The 16,181-nt window shown below is 35.8% G+C and overlaps 1 protein-coding gene and 1 long non-coding RNA gene across 2 annotated transcripts in view; one reads left to right on the top strand and one right to left on the bottom strand.

Moving 5' to 3' along the window:
- Positions 1–16,181, bottom strand: part of pde3b (phosphodiesterase 3B) — a 53,117-nt gene that overhangs the window by 26,256 nt on the left and 10,680 nt on the right. The gene's annotated exons all lie outside the window — the stretch shown is intronic.
- Positions 7,933–11,486, top strand: LOC148998470 (uncharacterized). The gene is made up of 3 exons (XR_016164470.1): positions 7,933–7,999; positions 8,139–8,252; positions 11,353–11,486. It is a non-coding gene; the product is annotated as an uncharacterized LOC148998470 (long non-coding RNA).

The raw sequence follows: 16,181 nt of genomic DNA, 5'->3' as shown, positions 1-16,181 counted from the left end.
GTCAAATATGGCAGCTAAAATCTTTAGAGCTGAAAAACTACAAACACACGTGAGATTAATCTCTGCTAAAGTCTCTGTCTCTTCACTCATTCTTCAGGTTTTGGCTCATGGCCGCATGCCAGACCGAGAGGAGCTTGCATAATAACAAACACGTTTTTGCAGGAACAACAAAAATGCCACAAGCTGAGGAAGGTCAACAATATTACGTCAATGATGAACTTTTTCCCACAATGGTATGCTTCAGGACTTAATGGCCCATCGCTATTTGGCTTTGTTCAACTTTATACTCATCAAAAAACGACATTATACAAGTCAAAAAATAAACAAAGAACCACATATCGACGTGTTTAGAAAGAATGAGGACATGGGCTCAAAACAAACCACACAGACAGGTTATGATCAATGTTTGTAATGAACTAATGAAACTGGCAGAAAAGCAGAATTATCTCTGTATGTTTGACACCATTACCATAATATGTACACTTTTCAGTTCAAATGTTTAGGGCTGGTTATAGTTTTTAATGTTTTTGAAAGAAGTCTCTTTCACTAAAGCTCACTAAGGCTCCATTTATTTGATCAAAAATACAATAAACCAGTAGTCATGTCAAAATGTAATTTGTTCATGGGATGGCAAAGCTGAATTTTCAGCATCCTTACTCCGGCTTCAGTGTCTCTTGGACCTTCAGAAATCATTCTAAAATGCTGATTTGGTGCTCAAGAAACATTTCTTTACACATTTCTGTGGAATCTGTGATATGTATTTTTTTCAGGATAATTTCATGAAGTGAAAGTTCAAAATAGCAGCATTGAATAGCAAATACAAAATATAACACAAACAGTTACTTTACTGCCACTTTGATCAAATTAATGCATTCTTACTGAAGCATTAATTTCTCTATTGAAAAAAAAAATGAGAACTTACAAACCCCAAACTTTTGAAGGGTAGTGTACACAGTTTGTGCTTAAAAAACATAAATAAAGGAAACAAATGCATTCAGAATCCATATAAAACACACTTTGGCTAGAAATATTGATTTGTTTATCATTTTCAGCCAGTTATAACAGGCTCAAAAGACAATCACAAGTGAAAACATTACCTTGGTGATATTTAAATCAGCAGGATTCGACAATCATATTCAAAACGCTATAAAAAACACAAAAATGTTTGCAAGGCAAGGGCAAAAAAGCAAAAACATAGGCCTACTACATGACAACCCAATTCCATCAACTGGTCAATAAGTCTCTGGGCCATTAAAGCCATCCTTATTTACAAATAACCATTACAAAAAGTTTAAGCAGTTTGTTAAAAGTCAGTTTTGAAAGCTTATCCAATCTAGTCTTGTTCCAGAGTGAGCACATCGAGTTCTAGCAGGAGTGTGTGACATATTGACTGACTCTCTCAAACTCCAGCTAATAGGACAGTGTGAAAACTCAAAAGCATGAAAGGTGAAACGCAGCCTCTTTCGACCAATTCAAACTCCTCCCCTGGCTTTCTATTTATCATTTGTCTTCTGAAGCCTTTCATTTCATAACAGAGGTTAAAATGAAAGCAGGATCAAGAGGTATAAAATATTTCTAAGCCAAATGAAAAAAAAAAAAAAAACATTAGCATTTTGGGGTTTATCATAAAATCTCTTATTTTCCCCAATATATTTAGCAGCTTAGGGATAGCATATTGTGTCCGTATGGCAACATTAATGCCATCAGTGTACTTTTGAGATTAGATTCTGAGAGGCTAGTTTGATCCAAAGTTAAATCGCAGCACTCAATAAATCACACACCCTTTAATAGTTTCAGGCAGGTGGCATTTCATGTGGGTTCAACGTCATCTGAGCCCAGCATCCTCGAATGCCCTAGACCTCAGCTGTTCAAGTTCAACCCAGCACAAATAGGTCTAAATGACTGTGGAACACACTGGCTATGTGCCCTCCCATCATGAACACCCTCAACACTCCCTCTCAATGATAAGCCTCTTGAGCTCATTAGCCAGTCAACCAGTTTACCGTTTATCTTATTCTAGCAGACGGTATCAAAAAATAAACTGCTCTGTGGTGATGCACAAAGTTTTGAAATATTCAGTAACAATTGCATTTTCAATGCTCTTGTTACATGTACTATCTTTTGTAATAACAGGACACATTCAAAGTGTAACCAAATATTCTTTCACCAGTTATTTCTGGCATTTTTGACTAAACTTTGTTAGTCTGATGTTGTCTGGATGTTAATCGACAGTACAGCTGAATTATCTCTGTATTTTGGACTTAAATAAATCAATGAATAAAGATACACAAAGTATTTCAATATTTATGGGGTCTTGACTAAACTTTGTTATTCTGATGTCACCTAGATGCCAATGAACGCTTCAGAAAATTTTAATGTGAACCTGAAAAAAACAAATAAATAAAATAATAATATTAAATCAAACAAATAAGTAAGTAAATAACTAACTATTGGGCAAAATAAACAAAGAAATGGATACATAAACAATACTAATAATATGCCAAACAATACAGATTAAAAATGGTATCAAAAAACTAATTTTTGGTAACCAAGTCTTGAAACATTCTTCAACAAAACTTTCTTGTTGATCTACTACACTACTGCTGAATTGTCCTGACTTCAATACTATGATAAAAGCTATTATTAGCAATTTTTTATTTGACAGACTGCAATCAATAAAAATGAGTATGTATAAATATGGTGATATGAAAAAAACTGAAAAAATATTCTTTAGCGCTTTTTTCTGCCATCTTGGATAAACTTTATCGCTCTAAAATCACCTAGTTCACATGAATCCAATGTGCAATACTGGGAACCATAAAACAGTGTTCAGAAATGTTACAAAGCATAATCTAAGATCGACTCTAAAGTAGCCTTTGACTTCCCTGTTGTCACCAACAAGAGCTAGTCATATATTTTATGAAAGTGACTTTGAAAGGACAGGGCAATAAATAGTGTTTCCTGACAGACAGACAGACGTTTATGCAGCAATTGCCTTGTAAATGAAGGCTGAACGAACACAGGCACTGTTCCTTATAGCTCGATGGAACAGAAGACGCACACACACAATGGTGTGTCTACGACAGCCTCGCGTAGAACTGATCCCTCAGAGTTTCTCCAGAACTCAGTGTTAACATTACACCCCATAACATCTCCAAAACATCAACATGCTGGATACAACATGTCAGGCCCTGGAATCTTTCGCTCCGCGGAGCACGGCTCATGCCAGACTGATTTGTGTCAAGTAAGGCCAAACACACAAACAACGCTGGCAGAGAAGCGTCCTCTCATGCGGAGGGGAAAGAGAGTTGGAGCACAACAGGAAAACTCTACCTGATATGGCCATGGCAGCCAGATAGGCCCAGACTGGAGGCCTTGTAAGGGAACATCTGGCTTTATCTTGGAATCAGTGCGGACAGACCTCTCACATAAACACAGGCGCTGCAGATCTCTAGTCACTAACAAGCCTGTGAACAGCGCCGAGCTGCCATCTATTAGAGAACCCAGAGAAATCACCTGTTGACAAGTGAATCATTTACAAACAAGTGGACGCTCAGGGCCACAGGCTTCTTAACTGCTTATCAAAGCGATCGTATAACCACGGGTTCATCCTGCTTCAAGGGTTAGTTCACCCAAAAAATGTAAAATATGTCATTAATGACTCACCCTCATGTCGTTCCGAGCCCGTAAGACCTCCGTTCATCTTCAGAACACAGTTTAAGATATTTTAGATTTAGTCCGAGAGTTTTCGGTCCCTCCATTGAAAATGTATACGCGGTATACTGTCCTTGTCCAGAAGGAAATAAAGACATCATCAAAGTAGTCCATGTGACATCAGTGGGTTAGTTAGAATGTTTCGAACTAAGCATCGAAAATACATTTTGGTCCAAAAATAACAACATTGTATACATTTTTGGGTGAACTAAACCTTTAACTCTTTCTTACATATCCATCTATGATGAACTGGAAATCAGGGGTCTCAAACTCATGACCTGGTGGATCACTAACCAGGTGATGCATTCCACTAACAGCCAGTTGAACAGTTACAACTAATTCAGTGTTAACAAAATGACAACCATTTTATTTTATTTTTTTATTTTTTTGTATGTGAAAATACAAATAATTAAATGTGCATTACATAATGCATTATAAATATAATATAATTGTTGTAATAATTGGAATTAACAAATTATACATATATTTTATAAATAAATACATAAAGTAAATAACATTAGGAATTATATATAAATAAACAAATATCAAATAATTGTAAAATAAATAAATTACATTAGGCCTAATAAATATCAAATAATAAAACAAATTATTTAAAAATAAATTTGTACTTTCTAGATCAAACTAGCAGTTCGATCAGAAACATGTATCTGGCTTTGATGTAACTGTGAGAAAAAATATTTAAAAATACATGGCAATCAATTAATTCAAGTACAAGTACAAGTAATATTATTTAATTTGGGAAGCAAAATGAAGTAGTTGGACGAGCTGAGCAGTGTATCAAATACAGAAACGCCTTCCAGTTTAGACGGCACTGTTGATTACAGTGTGTTGGGAGAGATCTCTGTTGTGACAGATGGGCGTCGTCTAACTTTTTTGATGTATGGGAGCAAGCAGGTAAGTTTGTTGTCCTATGGTACAGTTTATATTTGTGTTTAAGGCATGTACTAAGCCATGTAGATATAGCCTACTGTAGCTCAGGCTACTGTTTAACCAAGGTAATCTGAGGTTTCTTTGAAAACAGCATGTATCCCAGTTAGACTTGCATGTGAATTAATATAATTTTTTTAACTAACAAATAAATTGAAATTATTTTCTATAGGAAACAACAGCATCCATAAAAAATACTTCAAACACACAGCTATGTAAAGGCAATATACTACAGCCAAAAACACTGCTTTTTCCACCACAACATTGCACTGGTTAATTTTGAGATTTTAAACTATTTGGCTTTTCATAACATGTTGCTTTAGACTAGTGGAAAGGAAACCTCTACAATACAATTTTAACTCTTTCCCGGCCAGAAGGAAATGTCAGCCATTTGTAAGTCTTTCTGTGTTTTCACTGTTATATAGCGCTTTGACACATCCTCTGAAAGAGAACTTAATCTCCTGATCAAAAAGACATGAGAAGAAAAAAACAGAAACAAGCAATAGTGTGTGTTACATTAAAATGTTGATAAAAAAAAATAATGCATTAAAGGATTAGTTCACTTTAAAAAATAAAAAAAAACTTTTGCTGATAATTTACTCACCCCCATGTCATCCAAGATGTCCATGTCATTCTTTCTTCAGTAGAAAAGAAATTAAGGTTTTTGATAAAAACTTTCCAGGATTTTTCTCCATATAATGGACTTTGAAAGCGAAACGATCAGTCCTTTCAAAAATAAATAAAAAAGTTTAAGTTTTATAAGCACAAATGCTCGCCTTGCTCTGTTCTGTGAAGCGCGTTCGTGAGTCTCTTGTTCGAACTCGTTCATCAAAACAATGAAACATTCAGCGAACATAATGAACGAAATGACTCGAAAAAGATTCGTTCATTTTGATGAACGAATTTGAATGGGAGAGTGATGAACGCACTTCACAGAACAGAGCAAGGCGAGCATTTGTGCTTATAAAACTTAAACTTTTTTATTTATTTTTGAAAGAACAGATCGTTTCGCTAGATAAGACCCTTATTCATCGTCTGGTGTCGTTTAAAGCCATTTGAAGCTGCACTGAAACTCTCATTTGGACCTTGAACCTGTTGGAGTCCATTGAAGTCAATTATATGGAGAAAATCCTGGAATGTTTTCATCAAAAACCTTAATTTCTTTTCGACTGAAGAAAGAAAGACATGGACATCTTGGATGACATGGGGGTGAGTAAATTATCAGCAGTTTTTTTTTCAGTTTTTTTTTATTTATCAGGTTTTTTTTTTAAGTGAACTACTCCTTTAAGCTAGAATAAAACAGGTTTTTGTTTAAAAGCAGAGGCTCTTTTCTTTCTTTGATGAATTGCATGTTCAAATATTCAAACAACAAAATATTTGGTGGGCCATGAAACTTTTGTGAAAATTATTAAAAATGCTAGTGGTAGCTGGCAAAAGAGTTAAGAGTTTATTTTATTGCATTTATTCTACAGTATTTGTGTCTGTAGCTTTAAATTACAATACATTTCAATAATGGCCAAAAAACTATTGTTCTCATGCACTGAACCAGAAAACTTCAGTGGCACTTGCACTTAAATAAACAAAACCAGTTCGATATCATTTCATACAATATTTTATTCTTAAAAACATATTAAAACGTTTTGTTTTTTTCTGGCTATTGACAGTATTTTCTTATTTAATGATAAAGAGATAGCCAAAAACAAAATGAAACAAGAATATGAACCAGGCTTTATGCAAATGTTCAAGTTTCTGTTCTGCAAATGTATGCAAATTGGTGCATATTTAAGTGATCAAGCTAGCGATGTCAGATTAATATGATAAGCAATATTAGATCATATCAGATATATGGTGATGATTAAGTTATATTTAGAAATATAAACAACAAGAAATTCTAGTAAATAGAGATACACAAAGCTATACAGATCTAAAAACGCAAGCCACACAGCAGCGAGTCAGACAGGCAAGACTGGTGTTGTTAAGCATTGAACACACAGGGGCTTGTTATTAAAAAAAAAAAGCGGCTCTGAGGGCAGAGAGGGGATCAGGGCAGGAAAGGTCAGCATCTAGTGTGACGCTGTACTATGTAATGCCTGCCGTTCTTTCACTGTGGGATCTCACATGTGAAAACAGGACTTCACATGCTCACATGTTCTCTGTCTTGCACACAATCTGACCAAGAAAGTACACCGACCCTTCCTCAAACTCACTGGCACAGCAGCAGTGTTATGATCTCACACCTGACAAGCTGTTTACTCAGTCTGCTGTCAATCCACACAAACCAAAGTATTCTGGCTAAAACACTTTAGGATAAAAGGATTTTAGGATTTTTCCTTCTTGTCGCCATGTGAGTGTAATGATTTGTTTTATGAGAAACATAAAGTGGTCCTTTGTGACAGGAGTGTATTCTGGATCAAGAGTCCAATTGATGACAGTAGGGTGTGAAAGAGAGATGTGAGAAACAAGGCCTGAAAAATCGGAATTACTGCCATCATACTAAAGAAGACCTCTTCCACCCTCTGATGTCCAACATCAGTTGATCAGCTTTACTCAAAGGCCAAAAGACACAGAGCTCTTTGAAAGATGTCACGTTTGTATTAAATGGTATTATTTGTTACAAAAAAGTGATAAAAAAGTAAATGAAAATCAGAATGGTAATAACCAACATGCAAAAGCCATTTTTGTTTTCATGACAAAATTTCACAAAGGTTTGGGCTCAGTAAGCTTTTGTGTGTGTGAAACAAATGAATACTTTTAGTCAGCTAGGGTGTAATAAATTACAAATCACAAATGATTTGTAATTTAGAATAAAAAAAAATAAAAACAGCACAACTGTTTTCAAGACTGCTAAAAATGTATCTTGAGCCCCGGATCAAAACATTAGCATGATTTCTGAAGGATCATGTGACACTGAAGTAATGATGCTGAAAATTCAACTTTGACATCACAGGAATCAATTATCTTTCTATTATTATGTTATATACTATTTTTACTGAATTTTCTTATCAAAAAATACAGTCTTTGTGAGCATAGACTTTTCAAATCATTAAAATAAATAAACAGTAGTGTAGTATATTAGACAATATATTTGAATATTTTCACCACTTATTAGAGTCATCAAATTAAAAGTAATTGTAAAATACCGGTAGTATAACTATTGGATTTCTAACTTGATTTTTCCTATCATTATCTCAGACATTCTTATTAGTCATAGATCCACAATGCACAGCCTGATCATCACAGTTGTAAGGCCACAATGTTGTCACCAAGAAACAATTTAATAAAATATCACTTCCGCCCTCGACCTCAGAGTACTTGGACGTGACTGTGGTTCCATGAGGTAAAAACGATATAAATACTGTTCGTTTTCTCACACAAACCGCTCGTTTGGTGTCTTAGGCCATCAATGTGTACTTGCATTTACGAGTCATTAAATCATGTTTAACTTGTCTTGGACTTCTCTGTGCTTGCTCTTTGAGGTGGACCCCATATACCTCCATTATATGATTGACAGACAAGAACGGTTTGACCTAAAAATATCAAAATTGAAAATATGTGGAAACAAAGACACCTACATCTTGGATGCCCTTGAGGTAAGCAAAAACATATCAAAAATTAATTTCAAAGTGAACTATCCCTTTAAGAAAGTTGTAGATAAAATACCAAACACTCCAAAATCTAGAGATGTGTCTCATGTCATATCATTTAGTGTGAGCATTATTTTTCATGTCAGTGTGGTGACTCAGTGTTCAAATATCAGATATAAACCCCATGAACCCAAACAGAGCACTCTCACACGCAAACCACCATCACCAGAGCTCAGTAGAGCATGAGAAAGCACAAAGCCTAGGACTGATGCTAGTTTGTTCAGTTATTTAAAAAAAAGAAAAATGCAATCAAAAAAAGGTTTTAGGGAAAAAGCTGCATCAGGTATCTTCATGTATTAGTTTCCTAAACCTGTAATGGCTGTTAAACAAGGTGAATTAGTTTATAAAGGGAAAAATACTTTTGTTGGCCAAAGTCACATCTTTGGAATGTGGTTGCCAGAGGACATTTCTTAAGAGAAATCTCCTGAAGATTACTAATTGACTAGGTTGATTCTCCGGGCAAGATTAGCAGTGTTTCAGCTTCTAAATGTTTCCAGAAACTAATCAAAAGCAAATATTTGACAGAGAAACATTAACATGGATTCTGATTTAAAGTCATTTGTGATTACTTGGAAAAAATCTGGATAAAATGATAGATTTACTATAATAACTACACTGTAAAACCCATCAAAGTATAATAACTAATTTCAATCGAGGAAACCGATTGCCTTAATTCATTTAGGTTTTGAAACCATTAGTTAAATAGAATATTACTTATTTCAGGGGAGTTAACTAAAATAATATTTCCTAAAATACAATTAAATTGTTTTATGTTTCTGAAACTTAACTGTATCGATTAAAACCATTTCATTTAAAAACATCTCCTCTACTCTCATATAGATATCTGCTGCTCATATAGATAGTTAGCAAGCTACTTAGCAAACTGGCCAGGATTAGGCCTTAGTTCAATTAGGAAATTTAAGTAGCTTTTATACGTTAAAAAAAATTACTGGTGTGCATCTTGAGATAAAACAATGGCGATGACACATTACGATATGTCAGTGCAAGTTCCCTCATGTCTGTTTCTATGGGCCGCTACAAGGAAGCAGTCTGCCATATTGTAATGGTTAAAGCATCGGTGAACACATGAGACGAGAGCAAGTTGACCACAGTTAGACACAAGTATCCATATCTATATCTGTATTAACTGTATTAACTAAACCCATTAAATTTAAAAACATTAACAACTCTCTTATTGATACCTAGAATCCTGCTAGCTCGTACGACAAGAGATGTGCTAATATGACAAGAGACTATCACTGTGTGTTTATCATTAAATGTAATTACAACTTTGACTTGTGTATTTCTAATTGTTATGATTAAAAAAAATTATTATTATTATTCATTATTATTATTATTACTGCTTTTCACTGTAAATATTGCAAGGGCTGGTTTTGCTCACATAAAACATGGGATGTGTTTATATGCCAAAACCCTAATGGAATTGAGTTTTCCCTAAGCAAACATTTGTTGATGTCTCATTATTAAAAGACAGTAAATAATATTTTTATTTACCCAGAGAAAAACAAATTAACCATTATCATGCCTTAGTGTAGGTACTTCGACATGTGGTGTCAATTTGCACTAACCAAACAACATCTCGAAAGAGCAAGGCATGTGAGGAATGCAAAAAGAATGCTTTCCACTTGATCCCAATGGGCTTTAAAACTGTTATCATGATACAGACAATCCAATCAGTTTTTAGGAAAAGCTAAACTGTGCACAAGCACCTAATGAGTTATAGGCATCGAGAACATCCCCCCAAAATAATAAATGGGACTGGAGCAGCTCCTGCTGAAACAGTGACTAAATCATGTTAAACCTCAGTCCTTGTCCTAAGTCCAAGCGAGCATCAATCGAAAATCTGCCACATTCAGGCTTCTAACATTCCGAAACAACCACTGAAAGATCTTTTGATCCTTTCATCTTATTCTAGATCAGATTAGCATGCAATCTCATTACAACCACCAATTTAAACAAACATTCGAGATCTTCAATAGGGTTCAATATAAAACCTTAGGCTTCTTGACTTAAAGGAGTAGTTCACTTTAAAAAAAAAAAACTTTTGCCTTTAATTTACTCACACCCATGTCATCCAAGATGTCCATGTCTTTCTTTCTTCAGTCGAAAAGAAATGAAGGTTTTTGATGAAAACATTCCAGAATTTTTTTCCATATAATGGACTTTACTGGTAACCAAACAGTTCAACGTCCAAGACAGTTTCAGTGCAAACTGCAAACTGTTCAATGGGCTTTAAACGATTCCAGACGATGAATAAGGGTCTTATCAAGCGAAACGAGCGCTCATTTAAAAAAGAAAAATAACAAAGTTTAAGTTTCATAAGCCCAAATGGTCACCTTGTTCTGTTCGCGTTTGCGCATTCGTGACTCTCCTGTTCGAACTCGTTTATCAAAAAGCGAGCATTTGTGCTTATAAAACTTAAACTATGTAATTTTTTTTTTTAAATGAGCGATCATTTCGCTTGATAAGACCCTTATTCATCGTCTGGAATTGTTTAAAGCCCTTTGAACAGCTTGCAGTTTGCACTGAAACTGTCTTTTAGACCATGAACTGTTTGGTTAACAGTAAAGTCCATTATATGGAGAAAAATCCTGGAATGTTTTCATCAAAAACCTTAATTTCTTTTCGACTGAAAAAAGAATGACATGGACATCTTGGATGACACTTCTTTAAATTAACTTCTTTAATTTTAAGAAGAAATGTCTTAAATTATGGCATACTATTATAATTTTTTTTCTACTGATAAAGTATGTTTGAGCTGTTTAATTAAAAGAAATATATATTTTTTATAAGATTAAAGACTTTGAAAAAAAAATTATTAATTAAAACTAAATCCATAAGATGATCCCATGACGGGAAGGTTCTGACAGAGCTCTGTAAGGTTCAGAACACTCTATTCAGTTGTGGATTTTCATTTCCTTGAAATCCATTTTTAAAATGCCTTCATTGAATTCAAACATCATATGAAACGGGCACATGTTCACATAAGAGTGTCTTAATTACACTGTCTTAATGATTCATAAAGGTTCCTCTGCCTACGTGCGGTGAGGGTGTAACGGAGTAACGTCAAGCTAGCATCCGTGGCGCCCCGAGCAGGTTTTACCTCAGCGGCCTGTCATCGAGTATACAGGTGCCCATCAGAGCACTGAGCTCCTTTTGTCCTGTGTGCCATGATGCTGAGAGCGAACATGATACGGGCCGTGGCAGGGTTCGTGATAGGGCTTCTGGTCATACATCCCTTCCTATGTATAAGCAGGGCCGTGTATGCCGTCATCGGGTTTCTGGGGGGTTAGGGATCAAATCTTTCAGTCAGGCACCGCATCGGGCCGTGCCAGGGAGCATTAGCTCTGCCTCCTCAGCCGATGAAGCGAGCGCCTGTCGGAGTGCAGCTGAGAAAGGCTTTGCCGTGCTCCTGTATCATCCCTGTTGCACAGCACTGTGGGAGCCCTGCAGCTGCTGCAGTCATTCTCCGGGCACGAGCGAAGATGAGCATCACGCTTCATTTCCCAAGAGGCCATTCCCTTTTAAAAGCACTTCAAAGAATGAGATAAAAAGTTTAAAAAAAAACGCAAATGGCCTGAAAAATAACTATATCATCCTAGTGAATGTACTCTGACTCTTTTCTGTCTTTAGTTTTAATAACACAAGTCTCTTAAGCTCACCAAAGCATCATTTATCTGATCATTAATACAGTAATACTGTTAAATATTATTACATTTTAAAAAACAGTTTTCTATTTTAATGCATTTTAAAAGCCATTACTCCAGTCTTCAGTGTCACATGATCTTTCAGTAACATGCTGATATAATTTTGTGCATTATTATGCAACTTGCATTATAAATGTATTTACTTTTGTCAATGTAATGCATCCTTGCTGAATAAACGGATTAACATCTTTAGAAATAAATCTCACTGACACCTTTTGAACAGTGCATTAATAATAATGTAAATATATATATATATATATATATATATAGGTATGCAATTAGAATATGCATTTTTTTACTCTCTCTTCAGGCACTGCTATATTTCTCTCTGACGTCTTTTCGGGAAAAAGTACAATCAACAATCAAAGCTCACTTGCCTGTTTCTTAGAGGCCTCTATTCATTAACCTGGTGGGGAACTGTGTGTGCGTCATACGTGGCCGTTTGGGTGGGCAAAGATTCTGATTTAATCTAGCGTAGTGCCACCACCACCACCACCACCAGAGTGTGTGTCTGTGCAAGAGCTCACTAAAGTAACGAGTCTTCTTTGCTAATGGCCACGTGATTCCCACAGACGCCTATCACACTCTTCATTAAGCCACATGCTTGAGTGGCCTTCTTATCTCTCATGACAGCTCACGTCATTCATAACACACACATGAGCAAGTACACAAAGCCCAAAAAATACACACACACAATTTAACAGACAGTACTTTTATGCCTCATTACTTACATTTGTGATTATGTTTTTCTACAGCCATCTATAACTTTTTAACTTATAGGACATTTTTTGCCATTAACCAATCAGAATGTCAATGTGTAACTAGACAGACCTGCAAGAAACTTATTAAATGTCAAGTAGTAAAAGTAATTTTAAGCAAAGAGACATTAAAATGGCATATATTTTATTTTATTTTATAAACTTTTGACATAGTATACATTTAAGAGTAAACTTACATCAATCATTTAAAATTTTATATAAAATATAGCCATCCTAGTTTAATAGTTTCATAAATTTCACTTTTGTAGAAAAAAAAATTTACTCTAAAATTAACCATAGTCAGACAAAAAAAAAAAAAAAAAACGGGATCAAAGCAAAACTGCAAAATAGTAATAAAAAAAGGTAATAAAAAGTCCTGGTAAAAACACTGGAAACATCTGCTTTTAACCATTTCATCTGTTTAAAAGTAGTACTTCCTGACCAGCATAAACAAAGTCAAGAGAATTCAGGACGAGGCTTATGCGAGAGGGGGGCGAGACGCCGTCGCCGAAGTCAGGGATTTTCTTTTGACACTAATGATTGACTTTTCCCCTCCTGTGAAATGCGACTGACGTCATCATCACAGCTAAAGCTCAAAACAGGGGAATGGGGGGAGGGGGGGCTTGCTGAAAGGGCTACATTTTATCAGCATTACATTTTCACAGTGAAAAACTTTTAATAGAAAAGGAAACATTTGGAATATTTAGGTCAGTTCTTCCAGGAGTTCAGCTTTCTGTAGGGTAGTGAGTAACAGCGTTTCATAGTTTTGCCCTCTTTCAGTGGGGTTCGCTCTCAGCAGCTAAACACACAGACCTTCCTCTGTAGCCACCACTGACGTCAGCAGTCACCTAGCAACAGTCTTTTGATGTAAAAGCAGCAGTGCTGACACTGTTTTCAAATAAGACAGAAACAGAGAGAGAGAGAGAGAGACAGATGGTCAAAGAAAGAAGGAAAAAGGAGAGCGCGGCCCTTTTAAGATACTTGTGTTTCAATGGCATAATGCATTACCACAGTAATTTAATGCTTCCATGAACACACACATATATGCAACTTTATGTGTTTAATAATAATAAAGCTTTCCAAAAACTCTCAAATCAGACGCATTTTCTTGTCTACACAGAATAATTCACATAAAACACATATTTAAAAAGGTATTCATCATAGTAGGCCTACTTTAAAAAAAATAAAACTCATTTATTAGAGTATTTTTAAATAAATTTGTGAAATTTAAATTGTGAAGTGTAACTAAATACTACAAAAATAATAAATAAATCTTTCATTCTCAGGTCATGAAACTTCAGACCAAAAGCAATCGCGATCTTTAAGCAAATTTGACACAGGCTTCCTGAGCTCAGTAATTCACCCATGAACTCTACATACGACCCGCAATTCCCTCCTCTCCGTCAGACCTGACCATGTGTTTGACCCCCGCAGCCGTTCAAATGAACAAACAGTTTTTTCAAATGCAGGACATACATACAAGGATCAACAACCTCCTTGTGGACTTAAGAGCTACTAGGCCACCTTAAATGTTTGAGTGTCTGGGAAACTTATGGTGCAATAAACCTTTCCTGATAAGCCATGCAGAAAATCCCTGGGCCTACTTAAAACCAATAAGATGTGCCAATTGTGTGGCTAATATAAAGAGGGGAGGTGTGCCAGACGTCCCGTGTTTTGACCCATGGGTCCCCTAGTCCACTTTCAACCCCCTCTTCCACTAAGGTAAGGTGTGAACCTGTCGCTTTAACACATCCAGGAAAAGCCACTTATCTTTTAACTGTTTCCATTAATGTCCACAAAACATGTAGACCAAAAGCATTGCATGGATATGGCGAGTGAGAGAGTGCGCACACACACAGTTGTGGAGAGAGAGAGAGAGAGAGAGAGATAAGAAGCTGGGGAAATGAGGAACCACCAGAGTACAATTTGACAAGAGTTTGGCTTGGACAGCTTGTCCTCAAATATTCCCCCTGTATTAATAATATTTATCAATGTTAATCATGTCAATCACACGTAATGTATTAAAGGAACCACTGCTTGCACTTGCGAGGGAAAGCTGAACGAGACACGAAGACAATAAAAAAAAAACAAGAAGGTAAGAAGGAAAAATTAAATAAAAGTTATAGATGTACTTTTAAAAAAAGTGCCGGTGTGTTAGTAACCTAGCTAACAGCGGCACTTCAACACTTTAAGCAACCGCTGCTCAGCTCGCTCAGCCAGCATGAAAAACTAAAGAGCTGCAAGCTAATTGCTGGCGATCATGACGCAAACGGTTTCCAAGGTAACAGTTTTGGAGTAGCCACTCCAGCATTTCCTCATCTGTTTGCACTCACACCAGCAGGCTGACAATGCACTCGCTGCATCCTGTTTCAGTCTGCAGACAGAAGCGGTGCTGATCTCTGTTAACCCCTTCCTCTTCAACACACTACGCTACTTCTTACTCGCGCTACATGTGCTGTCATCTTGTGAGGAGAAAAAAAAGCGGGGTTCGTAAAGAGGAACAGCTGGTTTTATGTTACGCTTCTACGCGTCCACCTTAAAATGCAACAGACAACTTAAGAACTGAGAGACACGCAAAGAATGCGACGGAAAGCATCAACCTTTGAAATATTCCAGCTTGGCATGGTTCCTGGCCAAACAGAACACATTTATCTACTGCTCCCCTCAATAAAGAGCACATTTCACATTAAAACCAGCCAAACACATTATTAGATAATCAAACACGATTAGATCGTCAATGCACTGTAAATCTAGCTGAGACTAACCAAATTTGTCAATTCAACAATAATAGGCTAATCATTATTGTAACAGAAAAAAACATCAAGGTGGGTTTCTTATAAAAACTGAATTAATAAGATTAACAATTATTATTCTATTTTTTTTTTTTTTTATTGGTTTATTTAAAAGGGGACAGTGCAATTTCACAAAACGCATGAACAAACATGGTTAAAAAGCCAGAATTAGCCAAAAGGCTATTTTTCATCTGTAGTCCCCTGGTCAAGATGTAAAAAAGCATTACAAATCAAACAAGAAAATACATTTATAGGTCTATAACAAATTATTAAATAAGAGTGATGTGCAGTGTAAAGATCCTCACTGTTCATTTTAAATTGGGGAGAGGATGTTAACCAGTGTTAACAGATACAACACACATAACCACCAATTATGCAAAAGGATGCCAGTTACTACTCTGAAAAAAGCAGCCTAAATATACAACTTAATCCCAAAATTTGAAAATAGTTTTCAATTTCCTCAAGATCCACACACACCACCTCATTCAGAGAATGAGAGCAAAAACACACTTTCCCTCTAATAATAGAAATAGATCACAGCGACTAATCTTACTCATAATAAGGCCAAGCCTCTCCATTCTTTTTTTCACACACACC

Source organism: Pimephales promelas, chromosome 1, assembly GCF_988280905.1.
Source record: "Pimephales promelas chromosome 1, fPimPro1.hap1.1, whole genome shotgun sequence".
Lineage (NCBI taxonomy): Eukaryota > Metazoa > Chordata > Actinopteri > Cypriniformes > Leuciscidae > Pimephales > Pimephales promelas.
The sequence above is the reverse complement of the archived record's forward strand: the minus strand, read 5'-3'. Positions and strand labels throughout refer to the sequence as shown.